This window comes from Perna viridis, chromosome 11, assembly GCF_037379345.1.
Source record: "Perna viridis isolate PV_CMFRI_1.1 ecotype Kerala chromosome 11, ASM3737934v1, whole genome shotgun sequence".
Lineage (NCBI taxonomy): Eukaryota > Metazoa > Mollusca > Bivalvia > Mytilida > Mytilidae > Perna > Perna viridis.
This window is the reverse complement of record NC_142455.1, coordinates 28,575,804-28,599,778: the sequence shown is the minus strand read 5'-3', so window position 1 is coordinate 28,599,778 and position 23,975 is coordinate 28,575,804. Positions and strand designations below refer to the sequence as shown.

At 32.2% G+C, this 23,975-nt stretch overlaps 1 protein-coding gene across 2 annotated transcripts in view; it reads right to left on the bottom strand.

Annotated features, from left to right (window-relative positions):
- Positions 1-23,975, bottom strand: part of LOC148603614 (5-hydroxytryptamine receptor-like) — a 76,420-nt gene that overhangs the window by 45,073 nt on the left and 7,372 nt on the right. For both annotated transcript variants that reach the window (XM_088551740.1, XM_088551742.1), the window contains exon 2: positions 6,323-6,373. The gene's annotated coding sequence lies outside the window, so the exon portion shown is untranslated. The remainder of the gene's footprint in view (positions 1-6,322; positions 6,374-23,975) is intronic.

The window sequence follows — 23,975 nt, the reverse complement described above, 5'->3', positions numbered from 1 at the left end:
TACACATTACAAATACCATGATAAGACTATAAAAATGAAAACAATACAATTTACTATTTTGACTTTGATAACATCTAGCACTTCTCAATATTTATTTCGGATATTAACTAGTTGTAAGACAAATACGTGCCTTTAAAGAAGTAAACAAATGAAATATAAATTAGCCGCAAAACAGTTCATATAAAGTAGTAATAAAAATATCGATAGTGGTTTAAAGAAAGAACTATAGTTGAAACAGTTGACATTGAAGACAGTATTGTTCCCATGGCAAATCATACTGACATTCGTTAAATTTAAGTGTTTCAAGACACATACATCGGTGAATGCGACGTGTATCGTGAATAAATATACTCGTATATCGATATCGAGTCAAGTGTTTGACAGAAATCTTTTCAATGAATATTTATAAGAAAAATAATGTAAGTGGATTCTAGAGAGAAATTTTCTGAATAATTAAACATCATGGCAGACAAGAGCTTATTCCATGATTCGATATGTGTAAACAGTTACTGGTCTCTTGTATTATCAAGATTGAGACCGATACAGCATGACATCATGTTTTATTTTATTGAAGCATACTATACCACTGTCTTTAATTGGAGGCATTGGGGGTAAACTGCTGTCCATCCGTCTTTTCTACCACAAGACGTTCAAATCATTTTGGCTTTTTGCTAATTTCAAGAAAAAAGAAACTTGTGTCCGTTTTTCTATGAATAACAAATTTCCGTTTCACTAATAACCTCTAAAAATATTGTACATGAATGTGTTGTTCTTTTTTAAGTAATGGTTAAAACTTTCATACTGCGAGTTTTAATTATCTCACTACATCCCTTTGGGATTTTTGGTTTGGCAATATGAAATTAATAATAATAAAAATGATGATATCCAGTGACTGAAACATTATTTGTAGTTTATTTGTTACAATTTGAAGGTTTAATTTTTTTTAAAAGTTGTCATCAATTGTAATTACTTCAATTAAGTGGCGAAAAATAGTTAAACGGTATGAGAAATTAACTGATGACAACAATGTTTCTCATACTTTGCAAAAATCGATTCCAAATCATCTTCTAGATATGCCGAAGAAGATATTTTTCAGAGTGCTGAAATTTTCGATCGCCTTAATATGTATCCAATGTGGTGGACTTGTTTTTCAACAAACGGTCGACATTATTGTGGGAACAAATTGTGCTCCTCTACCTGCTGACCTATTCCTTCACTCTTATGAGGCTGACCTTATAGCTGATCCGAACCGAAAGAAGGAAAATCATTCAGCAAGATCTTTTAAACTCAGTTTCCGATATAAAGATAACGTTTTATCGTTAAACAATCCTAGTTTCGGGGATTTTATACATCGCATCTGCCCCAAAGCACTTTGGATAAAAGACACTACAGACGCTATGAAATCAGCCTCATATCTTGACCTACACTTAGAGATCGATGTTAAAAGAAAACTATTGACTAAACTACACAACAAACGCGACAACTTTTCATTCCGTAATGCCAACTGGCCTTTCATCTGTAGCAACATCCCTTCAGCACCTGCGAATGGAGTTTTCATATTGCAAGTCATGAGTTATACCAGAGCGTTTTATCTGTACAGAAATTTTATGGTCGTAATTATGAATTCGTGGATCAATACGGTGTATCTATCTTCACCATGAAAACTGATTTTTTCAATGTCATCGTTTCCCGTTTCTTTTCCGTCTACCCTGGACTTATCTTTATATGAGCAACTCGGCGGGTGTTTCAAGAAAAGAAGATGACGCTTCCTCCTACCGATGTACTTGGTCAATTCTCCCAGTTTTTAGTGGCGTCCGAGTTCCTCATTTAAATTTATTATATTACTTTGTATGTATTTTTCTGGTTGTTTCATGTTCTTTGTTTTGTGTGTCTGTTTTGCGTGGTCTTTGTCCCAGGATTACATTCTTTTGATTTCCGCAAGAAATTTAATTACTTTGATTACTTTTTGACGTATTTCGACTTTTTTTAATGTTGCACAAATATCTACATCATACGGTTGAATTTTTTTTAATGGAGAATAGTGATGGATTATGAACTGGTATTGGAAAAGTAGGGAAATTGGAATTTCAAAGATGTAGGATATCTTTCAATGGTGCATTCGTCAAAAGGCATATATTTAGTCATCCGAAAACAAATATATATATTTTAAAATATGACCGGTACATGTAATGAAACAACTGCATATATAACGAAGAATGGTGTATGGGGTAAATGGAAATTTAAAGTTTTTTTTTAAGGTAAACCATCAAAAAATTAGGTCAACATTAGTTGCCACAGGACAATTCCATCAAGAGAAACATTGAATTGCCGTTACAGGTTTCAAATCAGTAATCATAAATCAGAGGATAAAACAAATGAGAAATTCGATTTTTTTTTCAGTAACAACTAAATATAATTCACTGATCATATTAATTTCAGATGTAAATTACTGTGAATGTAGGTTGTGAAATTTGTCGAGTCACCATAAATATTAAAACATAAAAAATTCATAAAATGAATGGAGAATTGCACTTAATGAAATATAAGAATAATTATTGCTTTGAAATTCTATTAGTTGAATAAACACTTTCCATATTTATTTTTCTCATTGTTCTTTTCATTTGTTTTCGTTGGTGATTTTTTTGTGTTAATTTTCCGTACAAATGAGATTATTCGATTGTCAAAGCCAGATTATGATTTACCCAGAATGATAGAATTACTGTACTTAGTATGTGTACAAAAGGTGATACAGTTTGCAATATGTTTTTTGTTAAGAAACTTGATTTCTGACATTTTTTTACATTTTGTTTGTTACTTGCACTTTTGTCTCATGTTTATTTCTTTTCGCGTGTTAAAAAAAGAAAACAAACAAAATATTACTTTTTTACAGCCACATATCGACCCATGATTTGTTAAAGCTGCTTTTCGGTTATTTCTGTGTTCTCGCGCTCTTTAGACATGCTTAACTATAAAAATCGTTAAGAGCTAAAGCAAATTCTTCCAATATTCAATTTGACAAAAGACAGGAGTCAATAAGTTGCATAATCCAATCACAAGGGGCCAAGACTTGAAATTAGAAAAATTGATCTTAAAGGCTCCATATGCATTTTTCAGTTCAATTTAATTGGTAAATTCTTTCCAATCCTGCAAAATAGATTGACTTTCGTCTAATTATTTGCATGCAATTTGTTTCACTGAGAGCGTTCGGTAAACAGGTTTAGCAATTCTTAATGAACTCATAGATTAAATGATTGACTGATCGGTTCAATGCAATGGCTTATGAGTTATTTTAAATTGATTTATTTCCATTTAGAACTAAACGGATTTATAATATTTTAAGGCTTTAAAGTTGATTCTGTAACATGCAGTTGGTAAAAGATCGATACATGTAGGTCTTAATGATTTTTTTTATCCAAGAAGGAATCTAATAAAAATCAGACAGAAGGTGATTCATGCATGTTAAAAACCCACCAAATTCAGTTTTATTTCTTGTTCAGAAACCATTATAGATCATATAACCAGTCTTAGTTTTTCATCCGGAGTTTTCTCTTTAGAGAGAAAACTTACATAGATTGTACATGAAACTACCACTTTGCATGAGTTATCGTTCTTGATTTGGATTGATTTGGTTAATTGTAGTGGGAGGTCAAATTGTAGATTTCTCAAAAGTACAGATCTAAATACAGAAAGGGCTATTTTAACATAACAATACACCATGTATAGATACAAAAGCATTGTCTGATCCATGGTTTTTTCTACACCATGAATCACCTTACCATAGACAGCGTCTGGATTTAATTATGAACATTTTCCATACGGTACAAACTTTTTCAGTAATCATTTGACTGATTTTTTAAACAACTTGCACTAGTTTTGATACCATTTTGAAAACTTTACAGCTGAAGCATTGTTCATCATCATAAATAATATAGATCAGTTGCTTATTGTCGAAAAATAAGATTATTTCTAACGATTGCAGTAATGCAGCAACAACGGAATCAAACTTGGATGTGTTTAATACATACACATGATCATATTTACTACAACACATACAAGTGCCGGTATTATTATATATTATAATGTGGCTTATAGGGAATATTCGTTGTGTTTGTATTTAATATCTAAGCATATTGTTGTCGAAAAAATTGAATAAAAACAAATTAACATAGTATTAACCATTCAATCATTACTTCCAATCACTACAGTTTAAATTGATAACCGACCATAATTCAAGTCGGTCATCAAAACTGGTATCGATAAATGATCGAAAATTGATCGAGTTTCATCCATACACACATTCTGAATGATGTTTAAGTGACAAAACATTTCTCCAAAACGAGAAAAGCTATGCTTAATCGAGTAATTGCATGTTTGGACAATTACTACATGTCATGACACTTTTGTTATCAAAGACAACATCAACGCAATGTGAACTTTGCAAGAAAAAAAAATCTATAAAAGTACGTTGGTTCCTTCGTCGTGTAAAATTTTATAAATAACAGTTGCGTGATTAAACCAATAATTGAAGAGTTGGTGGCGCTTTCGAACACGACACTAACCAAAAATGTCAGATTTCAAATATGGCTTGACATTTTGAAAGGAATTAATATAATTTCAGACGCCGTGTATTGTTTAAAATAGAAAAGGTACATTAGTTAAAACACTGAAAAATGACAATGGATTTCAAAACAGCTTCCCAAATAACATATTAATGTGTGTTAAATGAAATCAAGACAAGAAAAAAATAAAACCTATTAAGAAAAAGCGATGAAAAATGTAGATAAATCTTTTTACCGCTAAAAATTCAAATACATATATCTAAAAAAACGTGCACGCTGACCCATCTATTTTGACTTTGTAATCCAGGGACAAAGACCAGGTATGGAAAGCAGAGATACATAACAAAGAACATGGAGTAACTATAATCATACAAGCAAAGTTTCAAAAGCAAATGAGCAACTCGGACTCCACTAAAAACTGGGAGCATAGACCAGGTGCACCGGTAGGGTAAACAGCGTCCTCTGCTTTTCTAGAAACACCCACCGAGTTGCTCATATAAGTCAAATCCGGGGTAGACGAATAGGAAAGGAAAACTATGACACGTTGAATAAATCAGTTTCCATGGTGCAGATGGATACATCGTAACGATCCACCAGTTCATGATGACGAACATAAAATTTCTGTAGTGATGCACGTAACAACGATATCAGTTATATTAATATGTAAACCAATTTGCCACACCATGCACATGGTGACATTTGATTTGCAAGTCAGAAGTTATAACTACACTGTAGTGATAAGAAATTCTGAAACAAATGCGTTTGAAAACATATAACCGGCAAAGACAAACAACAAACAAGACGACAAATTAAAATACACGGACCTAACAAACCCCTTTCAAAATACCTTGGTACATTCGGGCGCCCCGGAAGGACTAGCAATTCATAATTCTTGCTAAAATCACATAAAAATGCATTAGCACGAGGATAGTTGGTTTAGTTTAAAAAAAACATTACAATCTTACTTTCCACTGGTGTTGTATTTCAAGCAATCTGGTGGTGAGGTATCCTCTTTGATTAATTTTGTCTCACCTACTAGCAGACTTTTTTTCTACTTGAACATTACTTAAACTAAACAACATTTTTAATTATTATTGTTAGACTGAATATTTTCAGCTAAACATTTTAGTTGTTGTATATTGAAAACATTTATTGTCCAGATCAAATATGGAAATAATATTATTATTACACTTTAACAATTGAAATCGCTAAGAACACATTATTTATTTTTTTAAGTGGTAAAACACTTGCTTTGGTTACAAAATTCAAGCGCAAGCTATTGAATTATCCATCAGTAGTCATTTTAGTGAGATCAAAGGGCCGAGCTTACATATTTGGCGTAAACAATATTTCGTTCAAAGCATCTACACAGCAAAATATGCAAATTGATAACTATTTGTCAATTTTAAAAAAATAAGTACAACGTATATGCATCGGAAAATGAAAAATAATAGTTTTACGGAAATTTTTCATCAGGATAAGAAGATAAGAGTCATTGAGTCATATTCTGGCAAAGTTCCACGGAAATGCAAACTAGGCTTCAACAACTAGGAAAACTTTTGTTGCATTAAATCCTGTTAAAACAAACTCTACCGCCAAAACATTATATTCTTGCCTCGCTCCGTTCGGCCTGAACGACTTTGCAGGCTGCTCTCAGCCGGTAAATAAACCAATAAAATATAGTTTTTTTTCGTTTTATTAAAATAGTTATGCACATAATACTGTATGCTTTAAAAATATGGTTTGATTTAAAATGTTCTTACCTTCTATAATATATCTGTTTCCTGGGTAAATTCCACTACGGATGGTAAACTCTGAAACAACAGAACAATACAATATTTACAACAATCTAGAAATTAATCAATGACAATCTGAGCCAATATGAAAGTCCTATATCTTCAAAAACACATTGGCTATGTCAAGCAATAATGCTGATCAGTGTATAATAATGGATAACAGTGGCCTTAAAACGATGAATTCGAAAACGGAAAAAAAGATACAACGTATCTGAGTTATACAAATACTGTACAAAGTACACACAGCAAATTAGATAGAGCAATCTTTGTTGAACTTAAACAATGATGGATGCCATTGTCCTAATACACTGGCTAATGTGAAATTAAATCGACAACCATGTTGACAGGAAAAAAACATATGAATCATTGTACTTACTTAACGCTGCAGAACTGTTAGAAGTGTACCCCTAATTACTGACACGGTAAAGAAGAATTCTTAATGTGTCATGCCGTTTGACACATAACATTTTAAGAAAGCGCTGTAAATCTTGACTCTTCCATATAATGCAATCAAACTGTGCATCACATGTCCGTATATCAAGAAATGATGTGTACATCTGCCGATTAATTTTCCAAATAAACTTTTCCATGACAATAGTCGATTAAAAACACAAAGTCCGAAATATGATTCTGTTTTTATAAGGCCATCATTAGTGATGTATTCTCGAAGACTGGACACAGTTTAAATATTGAAAATATACTGTACAGTTACGATTAAAAAGTTAAATTATATACGTACAAGTACATTTAGCGATTTAAAAATTGCAATCCGTCGTTACACAATTCGTATCAAGCATGGTTCATGTACCTTATTGTGTACAACTCATTTATCGGTTTCGGAATTTCAGTTTTGTTTTTGCAGGACCCAAATGTAAGAGGAAACATTGAATACCTTATTGTTTTTTCTATATAGTGATCAAATTTGCAAATAAGAAAATCTACAGTCAACTATACATTGTTATTTTCAATTTTTCTGAAACATACCCTCATGTCATCAGTGAGTTTGTTTACTCATTTTTCGGTTTTTAGATTGATTTGGTAATGTCGCGCGTGATTCTTTTAATTTGCTAAATCTCCTTTAAGCAGGATTTCTTCATGTTTTCCGTGAGAAAGACATAAAAAGTAATTGAATTTTTAAGGTTTGACAGCTAGATATGGAATTTGTGAGCTTTATTCTATCAGAAAAGTTGCAATAAAACTGAATTGAAGCTATAAACATATCAAACGTTAATTCAAAAAGAAGAAAGTTCGTTGATATTTATTTAGGCCTCTTATGTAATGAATAATTCTGAAATATGTATTTTTCTGGATTTATATTTATGAAGATGTTGAACATGATACTGCAATTTTTTAATGAAAAAGACAATTATAATTACTTTTTATGAGAATATGAGAAATATGGCCGACTTTGCAGAGTCTGTAGTATCCTTTATCTCTTGTTCTTTAGGGTAAATGCGTTGTATCAAACCAGAATTGTTTAACGATGATATTAGCACAATGTGCTCTTATTAGAATGCCGGCCGTTTATTGACAAAAGTGTCCACCACACTGGACAATTATATTGTTGATAAAAAATTAAAAACATGTTCTTCGGTATATTTGGAAAATGATTTGGAGTTATTTTTACAAAGTATATGACGATTCTCTATCAAGAACTGCATATTTGTATCTAGATGTGCTTTTTTTATAATTATGATGTAATGAACATAAGATTTGGACCATAGTTTTTCCCATATATCTCCAAAACCATTGGGTTTAGCCAAATTCTGACATGTGGTAAAATCATTCAGCATGATGAGATCTATCTGTGGTCAAATTTGATTTTAATCCATTCCATTAAGTCTTGTTGGAGTTGCTGCCCTTTTTGATTTTTTTGCTATTCCTTATGTTATTGCGTTCAAAAATCTTCTCTGACACTACGGATGTTGGGATTTTTTATCTGTTGGAAAACATGGCCCCATTAATAAAAATAGGACACAGGGGACATACAGTAGTTTTTCGCATATATATATGCTGAAATGATCCTTATCATAAGGCCTACAAAAATCTCCCGGATGAAAGTTGTCAGACGACCTCTTATAAGAGTTATTGCCCTTGATTGGGAAAAAATGACATTTTTTATGCATGTTTAAGCCAATATCTTGAAAACTATGATAGATTGAAAGAAACTTTCAATTAGTGAAATGATCCTTATGATAAGTCCTTCCAAAGTCTTGATTCAAAATTTTTGGACACTTTCTTGTTAACTTTATTGCCCTTGAAAGGCAAAATTCAATCAGGTGAGCGATTAAGGCTCCTGGGAGCCTCTTGTTCAGATCCACATTGAATTAATACCACTACGGGAGTAACAAGTGTCGTAGTAGGACTGGAGATCCTTTTTGACAGATGTGAGTATAGAATTTCGCGGTTTTGAAAGATGTTTGGTGGTATATTTTGCAGATCCGTCTACATGTATCGTTTTTGTATGGATTCTTGTAGAGTTTAGGAATCCAGTACATAGACGGTAGATCACAATCATTGTCTTTGGTGGATATACCAAAAGAGGATAGCACAAATTTATGGTTTTCCACAATCTCTTCTTTGGAGGGTGTAGGGGCAGTATAGGTCCTATCACTGCTATTATTTTCTTTGTCTGATAATAAACATTGGATACAATAAATTATGCAGACAAAAACAATGTTGTTTTGGGCATTGTCTGCTGGCAAGACAATATATTTGTCATGTATACAAGACATTGTTTTTGTTAGATCGGGGTATTTGATAACTGATTTAGCATTGATACTTATTGACCTACTAGAAACATTCATACATTTCAAAATTAAAGACCTCACAGCCTGTACCCACGCTGACAGAGAATCAATGTCTTCTTGATCTCGTTTTATCCATTTGTTGCGTAGTCCTCCATGACATCCATAATAACTTTAAAGGTAGAATTCAAATTTATGGAGCATGGTTCAGGGTACCTGTGACCTTTAGAAAGGACCTTACTGAGAGATTCGTTTTCGGAGATGTTTTAATCTCCCGTAATTACGTGACTAGAAGGACCATATTTGAATGCTGATTTGCAACTTTAATCATCGTGAATTCGTTTGTGTAAGATTTGTTCGTAAGAGTACTAGTGTTTTGCAATTTTTAATTACACATTTTATTATAATACAATGTGGTTCGTCATCATTGTAGTCAAATACATTATTTAAAGTGATAGAACATGGTTTGATTACTTTCAAAATTGTCATTTTTTTTGTACTGGAAAAGATGGTCAGCATAATAAACGTGTGATTGGGTAGACTTTGTTGGAATTATGGAGGCACTATCCATGATAGATATGATATGAGTGTGCTAGGATTCCCATCTGGGAACATCACAGTCTTACAAGACAACAGTGTGTCCGGTCTGTTATCAGGTTTGGACCTTTTTAGACTGGGCGACGTCTGTCTAAACGTTCATACATTCTTGTTAAAACCATGAATTATATCACTGAGCTGATGATACCTTCAAAGACCAGACATTGAAAACACACTAAAGAACATAAAATAGCCAAAATAATACATTCAAAATAACAAAAGTAAATTAATTCTTCACAAATTTTGATACATTGTTCTAAACTTCAACTTGAAAATGGAATTATTGATACGTTTTACATTAAATCTTAAATTTCCAAAGGAAATGAATTAAAAACAAAAGGAACGGAGCTTTAGTTCTGATACGGAAGCAAATATAAGGATACAACTATCATTAACATTGTCTCCTCAAGCCTCTCCGGGGATGTCATTTAGTTATATTACAGCTAAGAGTTTTAAGATAAGCCGTGTTTTATTATTAAACCGTTGGCCCTTTGTTGTCAGCAATAAGAATGTCAGTCACTCTGAAATAACAGCATGCATTTACCAACATCTAGCATTTGATAAAGTTTTCAACTTTGAATCAAAGTTTGTATGGGTCTAATATTTTAGACTTTTTACGTTAAAGTAGCAAGTTTCCAAATTCAGAACTGAAAAAAAACTTTCAATGTCTTGCAATTCTATGGAACATATATTTACAATTAAAACACAGTCACTGATTTTGTTTAGATGTGACGTCATAAAAAAATTGGATATAAGATTCCAGTCTGTTCAAATCTATAATTATTCTCGTCCGTCCCGCATTGTCTCGGGATTTCAAATTTATACATACTTAAAAGTTATGCCAAGTATGTAAAGCCTTACTGTCTTTTTCTGTTTTTCAATATCTTAATTTTTATGAAATGTGAAACAACAATTGTTTTCTTAAGTTTATTTTACAAAGAATTTATATTAGAGAAAAGAAGCAAAGCTAAACCACTAATCAGATGGATGTTATGATTATGTACAATGATAAGCTTACAAACTAATTTATCTACTAATATTTCATGCTGAAAACTCAAACCAGAAATACTAATTTCATTATCAAATCAGAACTGCACAAGTGAAAATCAGACAACTTAGTTGATTCACCGAAGTAAGTCAACAGTATTTGCTTATCAATATTATTACTTACACTATCAGTACATAGATTCAAACCTTGAAATGATCACATTTGATTAGTTAGAATAAGACGTAATACTCCTATATCGTTGGAAATAAATTGAATATAAAATGTAAGGTTGGAAGGGTTAAGAGAAAATCTATAAAGTGTCAGGACGAATTCGTACCAAGCAAGTAAAATTTCATATCGAGTTATGACTAGATATTAGGTAAGGTCAATCAAAACACCGTAAGTCATTTTTCCTCGCGTTAGTATTCAGGAAACAAACACTCGACTGACGTAAAATCGATGTCTCACAGACGCTTGTACTTCATTTTCTGTGTCCCCATTGTTTCTAATGGAAAACATATGAAATGATGGAAATGATAAGAGCCCACTTTAAATTCAACATGACATTCGATTTCTGCACATTTACCGTATGTTTTAAACTTGACTTGCGCTTAACGTGCTATATTTCTCATATATCATGATTGTACCTTCTTATCTAACCAAAATTTATCAAAACTTTATATCTTTACAGCAATGATGCTGTCAGTATTACTAGATTTTGAAAGGTTTTCCAACTTTGTGTAAAATATCCAAACTTCATAATTTGAAAGCCAATCAAATAATTAAGCGAAGCGGGAGGTGATATTTTAGTAATTTTCCACGGGTGGAGTGTGAGGCCATTTGGTGTAACGTTAATATTGTTTAATGTCTTCAAGGACGGGTGAGTAGGACGATAAATATTATACTTTAAAATACGTAGTACTCTTTTTGTCTCCTTACATAATCTTTTTTTTTTTTATTTTCCTGTTTATATCCAGATTTAATACTACAATGGTCAAAAGTCAAAATATTCATTCATGCATCACAAAATCGGAGATGCAATATTTACTCCATTTACAACAAATAAAAATTTCTAAGCAGCGTAAATGGAAAGAATTATTGCAAACTAGACAATCTAATCGCTAGAGACATCGATGAACGTTATACTAATACATCTCATTAGGATAAAACAAAGCGATATTGAGGGCTTTATATATTTTATTATAGTCCTCAATCCCCGTTTATAATTAAATCTACAGATTGTATAGTGTCCAATTAAGCTATATTGTAATAGTTATTGATCGGTTTCATATGAAAATTGTCTGAAAGTTCAACAGGTTATTCTTGTAAAGTCAGAATGAATGCCACAGTGATAGCGCTCTTATCATATAGGGAATAGTTGTGTTAAAATAATATATTGAATAAAATTGTTACAACCAATATTCATTTCGAATTGCAATAATAATACCTATATCTACACAATTATAGATCAAACTTTGCTACATATAAATCATTCTTTTCAAATGCTATATAATCTTAAAATATTCTGAGGAAACCAACGGTTAGAAATTAAAGATATATTGTTTGAATACTTTTTATTATGCTGAATGAAACAATGACATATTTTCAATACCCCATGACATAAAAAAACCCAGATGTCAAACAGACAAATAAGCATAAACATTCATAACAAAGGAAAACAAAAGAATTTTCTGTGTCATGATACATGTACTTTGGTTTTGTATCCATTTTGGGTTAATACATTTACAGACAGACTTCTTTAAAACATGTTAACATCATTTCAAATCGTAGAACGATAGCTTCAAAATTATATACTACCATTGATTGCAGGTCCTCAATTTATATCTTAGGTGATGTTTGACGCTTCAAATTACTGTGGGGAAGGACAAGCTGTATTATTCATATTGGGAAAATAGATCGTGTAGTCCAATAGTGTTAGCTTCATTGTCTACCATAGTGTTAAAGTTAATTATTTTATTGGACAAGAAACAGACGAATGACAAAGCATGCAGACATATTTATCGAGTATAACACATAAAACCAAAACTTAAAAAAGGTAACCCTGAAAATCCACAGCTGGACATAAAAATCCGCCGTATTTTTTTTTTACTGTATCAAGGCAGGAATTTCTGCCTTCTGTGTGTCTTGTTTCGTTCTCACTTTTTGTTTATTTTTTATGTTCATTGAGTATGTAGGGTCAGCCCTTCTGCTGTATCTATGTATAATAGTGTGTGAGGCCAACTGCAGCCTGCCCTGTTGTATTAGGGTTTCCTCGTTGTTCAGTGAAGACAAATGGATAGTCTTGTGTGGATGTTTTTATCCCGGTGGGGTTGTTGTCTCTTTGACATATTCATCATACCTATTCTCGTTATTCTGAGTAAACAAAATCTGCTTTTGAAAAAAATCTGACAGATCTATTTAGAACAACCTAGCCTAACATAAATTAAAATACAATATGATTGAATTGTATCACCGTATTACACTATACAACTCTGATCGGTTTAAGGAGATAAATGAAAGTACAGATTTTTTATTTGCTTACTTTTTGTGTGTTTGTCTGTTTGTTTTGATTTGTTTGTTTGGTGACATTATGATTTGTTTTGTTTGTTAGTTTTGTGTGTGTGTGTTTTTTGTTTGTTTGTTTATTTTGTTTTGCTTTCATTTTTTTTTGTTTCTTGTTTGTTTGTTTGCTTGTTTGTTTGGTTTTTTTTATATTTTTTTTTATGTTTTTGTTTTTTTGGGTTTTTTTTATGTTTTTTTTTATGTTTTTTTGTTTTTTTTATGTTTTATTTTTATGTTGTTTTTTTTTAATATGCAAATGGAAAAACAATTTGGTGACACAGATGATTTTTGATGTTTACTACGACTTTTATACTTAATTATTGTCTTTTTATTGCAATATACTTTGGCTTCGGGATATATATTTCTTCATGGCCCTGTCAAATTTTCAAGATAATAAACTAATACTTCTATTGGGATTTACGAGAAATCTTCTGAAGCATCAAATCTACTTCTTGGACACCAAAACACATTGTGTTATAATTACTTCCACAAATCAGATGTCTTCAGTGAACGACAAACTCAAATGAGAAAAAAATAGTATTCCTATACTTAATACGGCAATTCTAAAATTGTCAAGGGTCTTAAGTAGCATCGGATGACAGGGTTTTATCACGCTTAATATTGATCTTAGCACTGACTGCATCCATTAGTGTTTGATTGACTGAACCTTTTTACTCAGAAGTCATAGGTTATTGGCATGTGTGACTTTCTTTGGGCTAAATCGTTTTTAGTACGGAATTCAAACTTTTTCAAGATGTATATATTTCGCACAATTCGATATATATATAAGATAAATCTTGGCACATCCTGATGACTTAATATCTATCTTATACTAAAAGCTAAACAGGAAATGCCATTGTAAAACTGCATTCTATAATGAATCATTTCCCAATGTCGTAAAGGGAAAGTTATAACTTAATTTTCAGTCGAAAAAAATTTTGAAAGAATTGAATGACTTTTACTTTTACTTTTGAAACTATTCAACTCTAAAAATAAAGAATAGCAATGAGTTAAGCTTGTTTTTAAACAAATACGAAAGTAAAATTGAAAATTTAACAGTCTTTGTAGTCAAGTCAAAACACGAATTCAACTGTGTATCACATTTTAAAATTCCGGTTGAAAACATTACTTCTATTCAGTTACTCAAAACACACGAAAACATATTTGACAAGCCACGTATTTGATACCAACAAACATATGTACTTTTACTGTAATCAACCACTCAATATATGGAAACTTTGCATAGATTAAGCGATACACGAAGAAAAAGGAATATATATCGAATCAATTGGAAGACTTCGAAGCCAATAACTATTGCATGAGTCGTGATGTGGCTGTCATAAAAAAGTTCTGTTACGACAATCATCAGGGAAATTGTTCACTTTTTAGAAGTAATTTAAGTTCAGATAACAATTTTAGCAATAAAATCCGTCCCTTTTTATAGTGAAACTCCATACTGTTCGAAAAAATGATAATAATTAAGTTTATTTCGGTTATTGCAAAACAAAAGTATGTCTTTGAATACAAAAGATTAAAATAGAGACCTAGAAAATACTAATTAGATATAACTCAATCTATGCTAATTCACTAAACAAACAGGCTGGGTGAACTTATAGACTATAACATACGACATCAATGCATATATTGGTATACATATTTGATATTATGTCATAGAATACTACTCAGCTGCAACTATAGTACATCCTGACAAAATCAGTTAAATCGACAGGAATGTCATCGAAATCGTTTTAGAATAACAACAAAAACCGTTAGAGAAACACTTGGGCACAATAGACAGTTAACTAGTAATCAGAGTGTTTACAGACATCTCGAGAAAGACATTTATGTGTATATAGTTCTTCCATAACTTTTTTTTATGTTCTTTGTTGTGTGTATCTGGTTTTCTCTGCCACTAGTCTTTATCTCTGGATTGCATCCTTTTGTTTTCCACTAGAATCTTGGTTCCATTGAGTTCTCTCCAAAGAGTATATAGCTAACCCAAACTCATGAACGTCAAAACTTGCTTGGGAATGTAGTCTACTTCATTGGACAATGTTCATTTTCTTTTTTTTTTCATAAAGAATCTATTTATCCATCCCGAGGTTTCTGGAATGTTCTCTTGTTGCCTGCAGAAAGTTGTCTGTTACTGTTCGGTTGAGATGTCATAATCTGGGATATTCGTGTCGTTTAGTAACCATTCTGATTTACATTTCTGATTTCTGAGATTACATTCTTTAACCACTTATACAGAGATGACTTTGAAATGAACAGCTAATATTTCTAATCAGTTCAGATTTAGGATCGCGTTGTTCCTCGTGCATTTAATCCTTGGCCGTAATTATCTACCAATATAGCTCTTGAAATTAATGTTTAAGATAAACTGTAATAGGGGTCATAGTAATGTTTATAAAAGTTCGGAATGTAAGATTTGTTTTGCCAATGATACCAATTGCTATTAGTCCTTTATATCGTAAAAAAAGAGGGTAACAATAGAAACAGTTTGCGGCCGCTTTCGGGTGTGTCTTCAGAGAAATGAAACAATTTACTTCATAAATAATACATGTTTTGCAAATATATTGTACCTTCCATTTAACAGAATATTCTGATCCATTTTATCTTTTACTTTATAGAGGTTTTATTACTGTCGTGAAAAGAAGTGCAGGACTTGGTAATGTACAAATTGTCTGTAATGCCAATTTTACGGGTGACAAGTTTCCTAAACACATTACTGATATTTGTAACAATCATATCATGAAAGACAACACGTACAAATACTGAAATAAAATGGCGTCCCATAGGAAGTATGAAAAGGGAGACAATTACAACAGCGATAAATCTAACCGGTGGGATTCTGTGTCATATTCAATGCCTTTTGTTATGTTTTGAATAAAACTACTCTTCCACACAAGTAAATCATGTTTATGACTTGTCAATATATATTGAATGTTGATTTGTTATTGTCATGCACAGAGTTTGCTCCGGTTATTTCTAATAAGAATTGTTTCCTTTATTAGATCCATTCCGAACTTGAATCGATTATTTTTATCAAATTTCAACGCTTTACTCAATCTTGAAAACACTCTGAAACAATCATATTACTCATTGGTTTAGAAGAACGTGAGTACTAATAATGTATTTCTAAGCAAAGACTGTTATCTAAAAATGAGTTTGGTAAAAGACTTTTTAAGAGGCATTTCCCCATACCCCTGAATCCGGAGTCTGTTACGCAGATATTTATGGCGCTCACGGAAATCAAAGTAGTTAGTACTTGCTCTAGCGTAGCAAATCATAACTTTTGAGTATCTGAGGAGAGTTTGTGCACTTCAAAATCAACCCCGCAAAATGGTTATTTTTTTGTTTTATTTCGAACTATCTATGAATTTTTCTTTTGTTCTTCTATGTTTAAGAGACTCTTCTAATAAATACTTGGTAGATCATTTAATGTACACCCGCAAATATTTTTCACGTGAAACTCATGTTAATCAAGCTTCACGTGAAATCCATGTGAAATTCACATGAAATTCACATGATTTTCATGCACAATTCACATGATTTTCATGTGAAATTCACAAAACACGAATTTTGTGTGAACATTTTGTGTGAATTTCACGTGAAGGCTCCATTCACCCGAATTTCACGTGAACTCTCACTTAATTTATTTGCTCAACTCAGGTGAAAATCATGTGAAACTCTTGTGAAAATCATATGAAATGATTTTGCCTGTGTAGGCAGCTTATATTAGATTTAATCTCATTGAATGGGTAATCCATGAACACTCCCTTAAATTTTAATATCTTGCACCGTAACATAGACTTAAACTGTGCGAATAATAACTGAGAGCAGAATTCGGGAATATTTTATTGTTTCAACCATTGCCTGATAGTTTACAAGACTTTGCACTCAAGGGTTGCGGCTAGACTAGATTTCACCGAATTATAATAATCATTTAACGATATGTATTTGACATTATGTGAAATATGTATTAATCAGCAGAAGGGAAGTTACAAGCATGACGACGGTTATTCTATTTGATATATATATATTCAGAAACAAAACCAAAGTTTCCTTGAGAACGTTGACCCCCCTTTACATACTTCACATTTATTAGTTATTTTGTTTTATATTTATAGTAAACTATGAAAGACACAAACATCCATTGTTTGCATACCGCTTTTAAGAGACAAAAACGAGTTATTCTTAAGTTATCTATTAAGTATGTTATCATTTGTTCGAAACAAAAACTGGTAAGGACGCGCCTAGTCTGTTTTTGGGAAAATATAAAAATGTTTTTCGTTTTTACATAACCTGCTCTTGCTTGTGTAAACAAGACATAACTGACTAAAGGATTTAAGTTGTGTTTTATTAAATTAAGGATAAGCTGTTAGCGTGAACATATCTAAAAGAACTTTTTTTTTTCATTTTCACGACTTTGACTTCGTTTTTTTTTTTTTTTTAATTTTAAAGCAAAGGACGTAACCCTCGAAACAGACATATTGGTTTACTGGCTAATTTGAGCAATGGACAGTAGTATACTTCAAATTCAAATATTTGATTGATAAGAGATTTTATACATTTGAAAACATTTTATAAAACTATTTAGGTACTTACCGGAGTGAAAATAGTTAAATTTGCTAAGATAAATGTTTAGTGTTTCCCAAAGGACACCGTCAACTAGGTTGCTAAGACCAGACTTGGAAAACAGACATACACAACAAAGAACATAACGTAACTAAAATCATACATACAAAGTAAAAAAAGTAAATGAGCAACTCGGACTCCATTAAAAACTGGGAGCATGGACCAGGTACACCGGTAGGTAACCGTCCTCTTTTTATCTAGAAACACCCGCCGAGTTGCTCATAAAAAGTCAGGTCAGTGGTAGACGAAAGAGGAAAGGAAAAAGGCTTGCATTTCTTAAATTTCTGCATTTCTGATTCTTTAGCTAAGAAACAAATGAGAATCTAAAAAAAATGTGGATATGAAATACCTTCAATTATATTAAAATTATTACATACTGGTACAAATAGAAAAGTGATAGTTTTGAAGTCGACATGGAAATTATCCACTTGAAACCGATAAGGCGGGATGTGACGTGCTGTTGAGACGTTCAAACTGCCGATATTGCTTTTCGTCGACGTCAAAGTCGATTTGAAGTACTGTTTTCATTCGAAATATCCAATACTTTTTATTCTTCATGTTTTGGTGGTTTTATTTAATTCTTGGATATTTAGCCGTTGTGATTGGTTGTTGTGTGGTTGGGTATTATTTTTTACAAAACATGACTGGTCCAAAGTGACGTTATAACTTTTTATGCTGTTCCCCAGTTACAATTGGGGACTTCGTAGACCCACGATTGCTACAAATTCCGCCATGACAGATGCCGAATATTACGCGGCAAAATATTTAAAAAGAATCGTAAAGAAAAATGTTTCATAACTCGTGCAAAATATCCACTCGCGTTATCCCATCTAAACATCATAATAAGCTCGCCGAGGTTTGTTTATGTGATGTTGATCAACTTAACTTGATATTTTGCTAAATTCAGCTTTCACTGATTATGAAACCTATAACCAAAATACTGAGCTCAGTCACTAAAATAACATGGATAAGTGACTTACTTGTCGATGAATTTTAATTTGATTAATAAAATTTGGACTTCTAATGATTTATTCATAATGATTGATATTTCTTATTAAAACACACTCCTACAATAAATATATATTATAGTACCCGAAAGCAATATAGATGAAGTTATGTTTGATCGTGCTGATTATTGATGAATAATATTAATCTCAAATTACTAGTATTAGTAAATTACTGCTTTGAAGGATATATAAACATGCAATTTGAATACCATACAGACACGCAGCATTTAATTGGACTATAAATTAATGCATTCTGAATAAGTCCTTTGTAAATTCTAGATTTCATTGTGTATTTGATAATGTCTCTTGTTTACATAGACAAGAACGTTAAGTATATCCCTATCCTTCTAATAGATATCTATTGATATAATATAAACCAATCCACCAGATATATGATCTCTATCTAATTACAAATCTCTGAAAGACTTTGACAAAGGGTAAAACATGGTCAGAAAAAAAAAACATTTTTGCCACCATAATTAAGAAATAAAGACCAGAAGTCAATTATGAGTTAAGTAGACAATTGACCGTAAGTAATGCCTTCAAATATAACGAAGAATGTATATGGGGAATTTGTCAAATATGTCGAATATGGCAACAAACCCACAGGAATGAAAAACGCCACTTAACGCCACTCGTGTACTTTCAATGAATGACGAGGTAACCTTCAGACAACAGGCAGGATGCAGCTGGCATCAAAACAACATTATACATAGGCGCAGAAGTTTGTCGGTTTCTGTAATCCTATTAATTTTTGCGGTTGCTTATTTTTGCAGATTCTGTCAAGTGACCATGTTCCCGGATTCTGTCAAGTGACCATGTTCTCGGATTCTGTCAAGTGACCATGTTCTCAGATTCTGTCGAGTGACCGTGTTCCAGATTTTGTCAAGTGACCATGTTCTCGGCTCTAAACTTTTGCAATTCGAAAAACTTATTAGCGATACATCGTATATAAAATCGATTCCAAGGTTACTATTTTTTGTACTTTTCAGCCCACCGCAAAAACAGCGAAAATTAATACGTTTTCAGTATATAAAGATTTCTTTCGATTAAACCAAAACATTGTTACAAATACGAGCAAATCGAACTAAATGTGATATATAAACAGAATATGAAGATGACAACGGAAGGTCACCATCTCAAAACGGATAGTTATGAATTAAGAATAAAAAAGCTTCCTATTTATCGTTAATTTTAGTGTTAAGTTTACCGTTATTGATATGAAAACTAAGATAAAAACATGGACATTCCTTTTTACTTGGGTCCATTTTGAAGAAATGGTATATCCTCTCAGTTATAACAACATTCAGTTACCTGTTATAACATTGGAGCTAGTACTGTGACCACAAATATATTTTGAGTTACTGCAATTGCAGAACTAATATTGATGTATTTTCCTTAATGTTCACATCGCACTATTCACTACAAACACAAAATTACAGCTTGTTTTTCATCTTCTCGTAAATATAACAAATAGAATAGAGTTCACTACTATAAACAGGGATAGTTACCTTAACTGTATAATCATTAAAAATACCACCAAGTTGATAAAATCGAAACCTTTTGTAACATATTTAATTTATTGAAAATGATTTTTGTGATTTGCTGGAGGATCAATTTTGGGCTAAGCTTGAAATATCAAATATAACAAATAGAATAGAGTTCACTACTATAAACAGGGATAGTTACCTTAACTGTATAATCATTAAAAATACCACCAAGGTAATAAAATCGAAACCTTTTGTAACATATTTAATTTATTGAAAATGATTTTTGTGATTTTCTGGAGGATCAATTTTGGGCTAAGCTTGAAATATCAGTAGGCAATAATAATTTGAACAGTTACATTCTTTTGACCCGGACTGTTAATCTGATTTGTTAACACTCCTGTAAAATATTGTGTAATTTGGCGACTGAAATTGAACGTAGTCTGGTTGAGAGTTAATGATGGCCACTGTTTTTAGAAATTGTAATCACATTTGAAACCGTAATATAGTTGTTTCGATGTTTCTCTTTATTGCAATTTAATCTGCATTCATGGGACCTGTTGTTTCCCATTGGTGTATAAACTATTTCGAAAATGTAAACTACATCATGTGAGCATTGTAACAAGCCATTAATTATACATTGATGAATATTTATGTAAGAAATTGACTTTGGATTTCCCATGGCGATATGATAAGAGGTGCTATATTTTCAGCTAATTGGTAGTCAGTAAGTATTAATTAAATGCCCTGGTACATTTGGTTGTTGTTGGATCCTTTAAACATGTCTGATATTTCATTTTTCGTTTATTGCCTTATTCTTGAATGAGCTTTTAGTAAATATAGTGCTTCATTGTTTGATGTATTTTTTTGAAAACGAGGATTGCACGGTAAGTGGCATTAGCAATATCTTGAATCCCTTGAAATGTAACTCGTATACCATTGTTTTAGTTCTTCGTTGTGTAACTTTTTTTTTACTAAGGCCAATGCCTCAAACTCGTTTACAAGATTTGCTGAACAGTTGAAGTAAATGATTAACATGAAAGAAGATTGACATGTAAAGCTTTCCTCAGCAGTTTTGATTATGGAATTCTACTGTATTTAAGAAACACTCTTTGTCAGAATCATGCAAAATCTGAAAAATGTGATATACTCCAAAAAAGATTACACATGAAGATTTTTTATTTTGTTATTGAGTTGTTTTATAGGTATATATGATGAAATGTGTAATTATTCATTCCAATCTGTCTGCTCTTAGAGGATAATCAACATCCCACAGTTTCTATTTTATTTTGGTGTCATTTACAGAGTTATCTCCCTTAATTTTTAATTTCACAGTGCACTCTATATAATTTTTATCTCCTAAAAACACGGGTTATATGAAAAATCAAATGTTAATTCCTGTTTACTATGGTAACTCAAACAATTCTTAGCTGGAGTGCAACTTAAGACGAAACAAAAACCTGGACAATTGCAGAATATTTATTCTACATCTGTGTCATAACGGGTTAAGTTTTTTTTCCACCGAAATAACTATAGAGTGAATATTATCGATTCGTATAGGCCAACCTAAAACCACTTTAAGACGAAGTAATGTCAAAGCTATAAACGAGATTAAATCTATTGGTAAGATAATATCAAGAAAACCAAAAGACATTATATGAAAAATTAATCGAAAAACACAAAAAAGAACTAAACATTACACACACGTCAGCATAGAAAGCTAATACCACAAACGTCTGTGGTAGCGCTAATTTTTTGCAGTGGACTTTCAAAGAAACGCTGTAAGGGTTTAATCAATTTATTGATCAAGTTCCATAATAAAAAGGGGCACTCACATAAGGTGCAAGTTTTCCTACATCATAAACATCATAAGTTGGATATTGGAGTCACATGACCATGAAATACCTGACTCGAAACTATCTAAAAAAATGTGATGTCCAAAATAATGCAATTAAAGGTTTGATGTGAACTCTACGACAACATGAGAACCAGTACCCAAAATTAAATTGCATGAGGAGAATAAACCGCCAAAAAGTAGAAGCCAATCACAATATCAAGACAGTGCGACCAACTCAACCATGAGACGGAGATATCCAAAGTACACGGAAAAAGTCGAAAGTATGGAAATCCAACAGCGTCGTACGTTGTCGTCACCTATATCGTCCATGTTCAAAATTCTATGGTTAACTACCATGTGTTATTAACGATATAAGCCGCTAAAATTAGAATACACAATGAAAAATTACAATTATTACATAAATATATATATACATATATTCAATATATATATATATATATATATATACGTCTCAGAATGTGACGACTCTATTTGCTACACTGCTCCCTCGGATCAAATTGATACAGGGAAGATATATAAACGTGTAGAAAGGTCTGAAAAATTCCCAACGATGCTAGATTTGTCAAATTTGCGATGCAAATTTTATTCGTTCCCTCCGCGGGACTCGAACTCGTACTGCTGTGACATCTATGGCAACACCGCTTGCGCAAAGTCCAGCGCCCTAGGCCACTCGGCCAGCTAGGCTATATAAAAACATAGCTTTCGCTGGCCGGGTCATTCCTCCTCGTAGGATTAATCTAGGGCTGTAACTTAGTACACGATGTATGATAGTACGGGACAGTTCATTTAGATGTTAATGTGTAGGGTAGAGGATCAAATTAATGATGCATGTCACAACAAATCAATATTATACAAACGTCTCAAAATCCCCTATCCTACATATTAACTTCTAAATGAACTGTCCCGTACTACCATACATCGTGTACTAAGTTACAGCCCTAGATTAATCCTACGAGGAGGAATGACCCGGTCAGCGAAAGCCATATTTTTAAATGGCCTAGCTGGCCGATTGGTCTAGGGCGCTGGAATTTGTGCAGGCGGTGTTGCCATAGATGTCACAGCAGTACGAGTTCGAGTCCCGGGGAGGGAACGACCACAATTTGCATCGCAAATTAGACAGTTCTAACATAGTTGGGAATTTTTCAGACCTATATATATATGTATATATACAAAGAGAGAGAGAGAGAGGGGGGGGAGAGCAATCTAATAATACACAATAACAAAATAAAACACACTATCACACTTCGTAAAACTGTACAACACTATATGCAAGGAATTATTTTTTCTAACGTCCACTTATGGATTAAAATGATTCACATGATATTTTCCCAATTATAGATAGCTATAGGAATGTGAACGATTAAGTATTGCCTAAAGCAGGTAAATGCACAATCAAGAGAATCACTGACTTGAAATGCATTTTTCTTTTCTCTCGGAGAGAACTACTACTTAATATTAAGGTTATATGTTGATGCATTTATTGCGTTTTTTTTCTTTCCATTCTAACATTTAATTCACCTTAAAAAACGGCTAGACAGATAAGCTTGCTTGCAATCCATATTTCTGTTCTTGGTTTATCGAAATTATTCCCATTTCAAATATTTTCGATGTAACACGCGATAGTCATTAAAAATCGAAAGGTCAACTGCGCTGATATACCCAGTAAAGATTAACGAGATAAAAATAATCCTTCGAATGTAATTACAGTGTCAATCACTGGTGAATACATTTAAAGA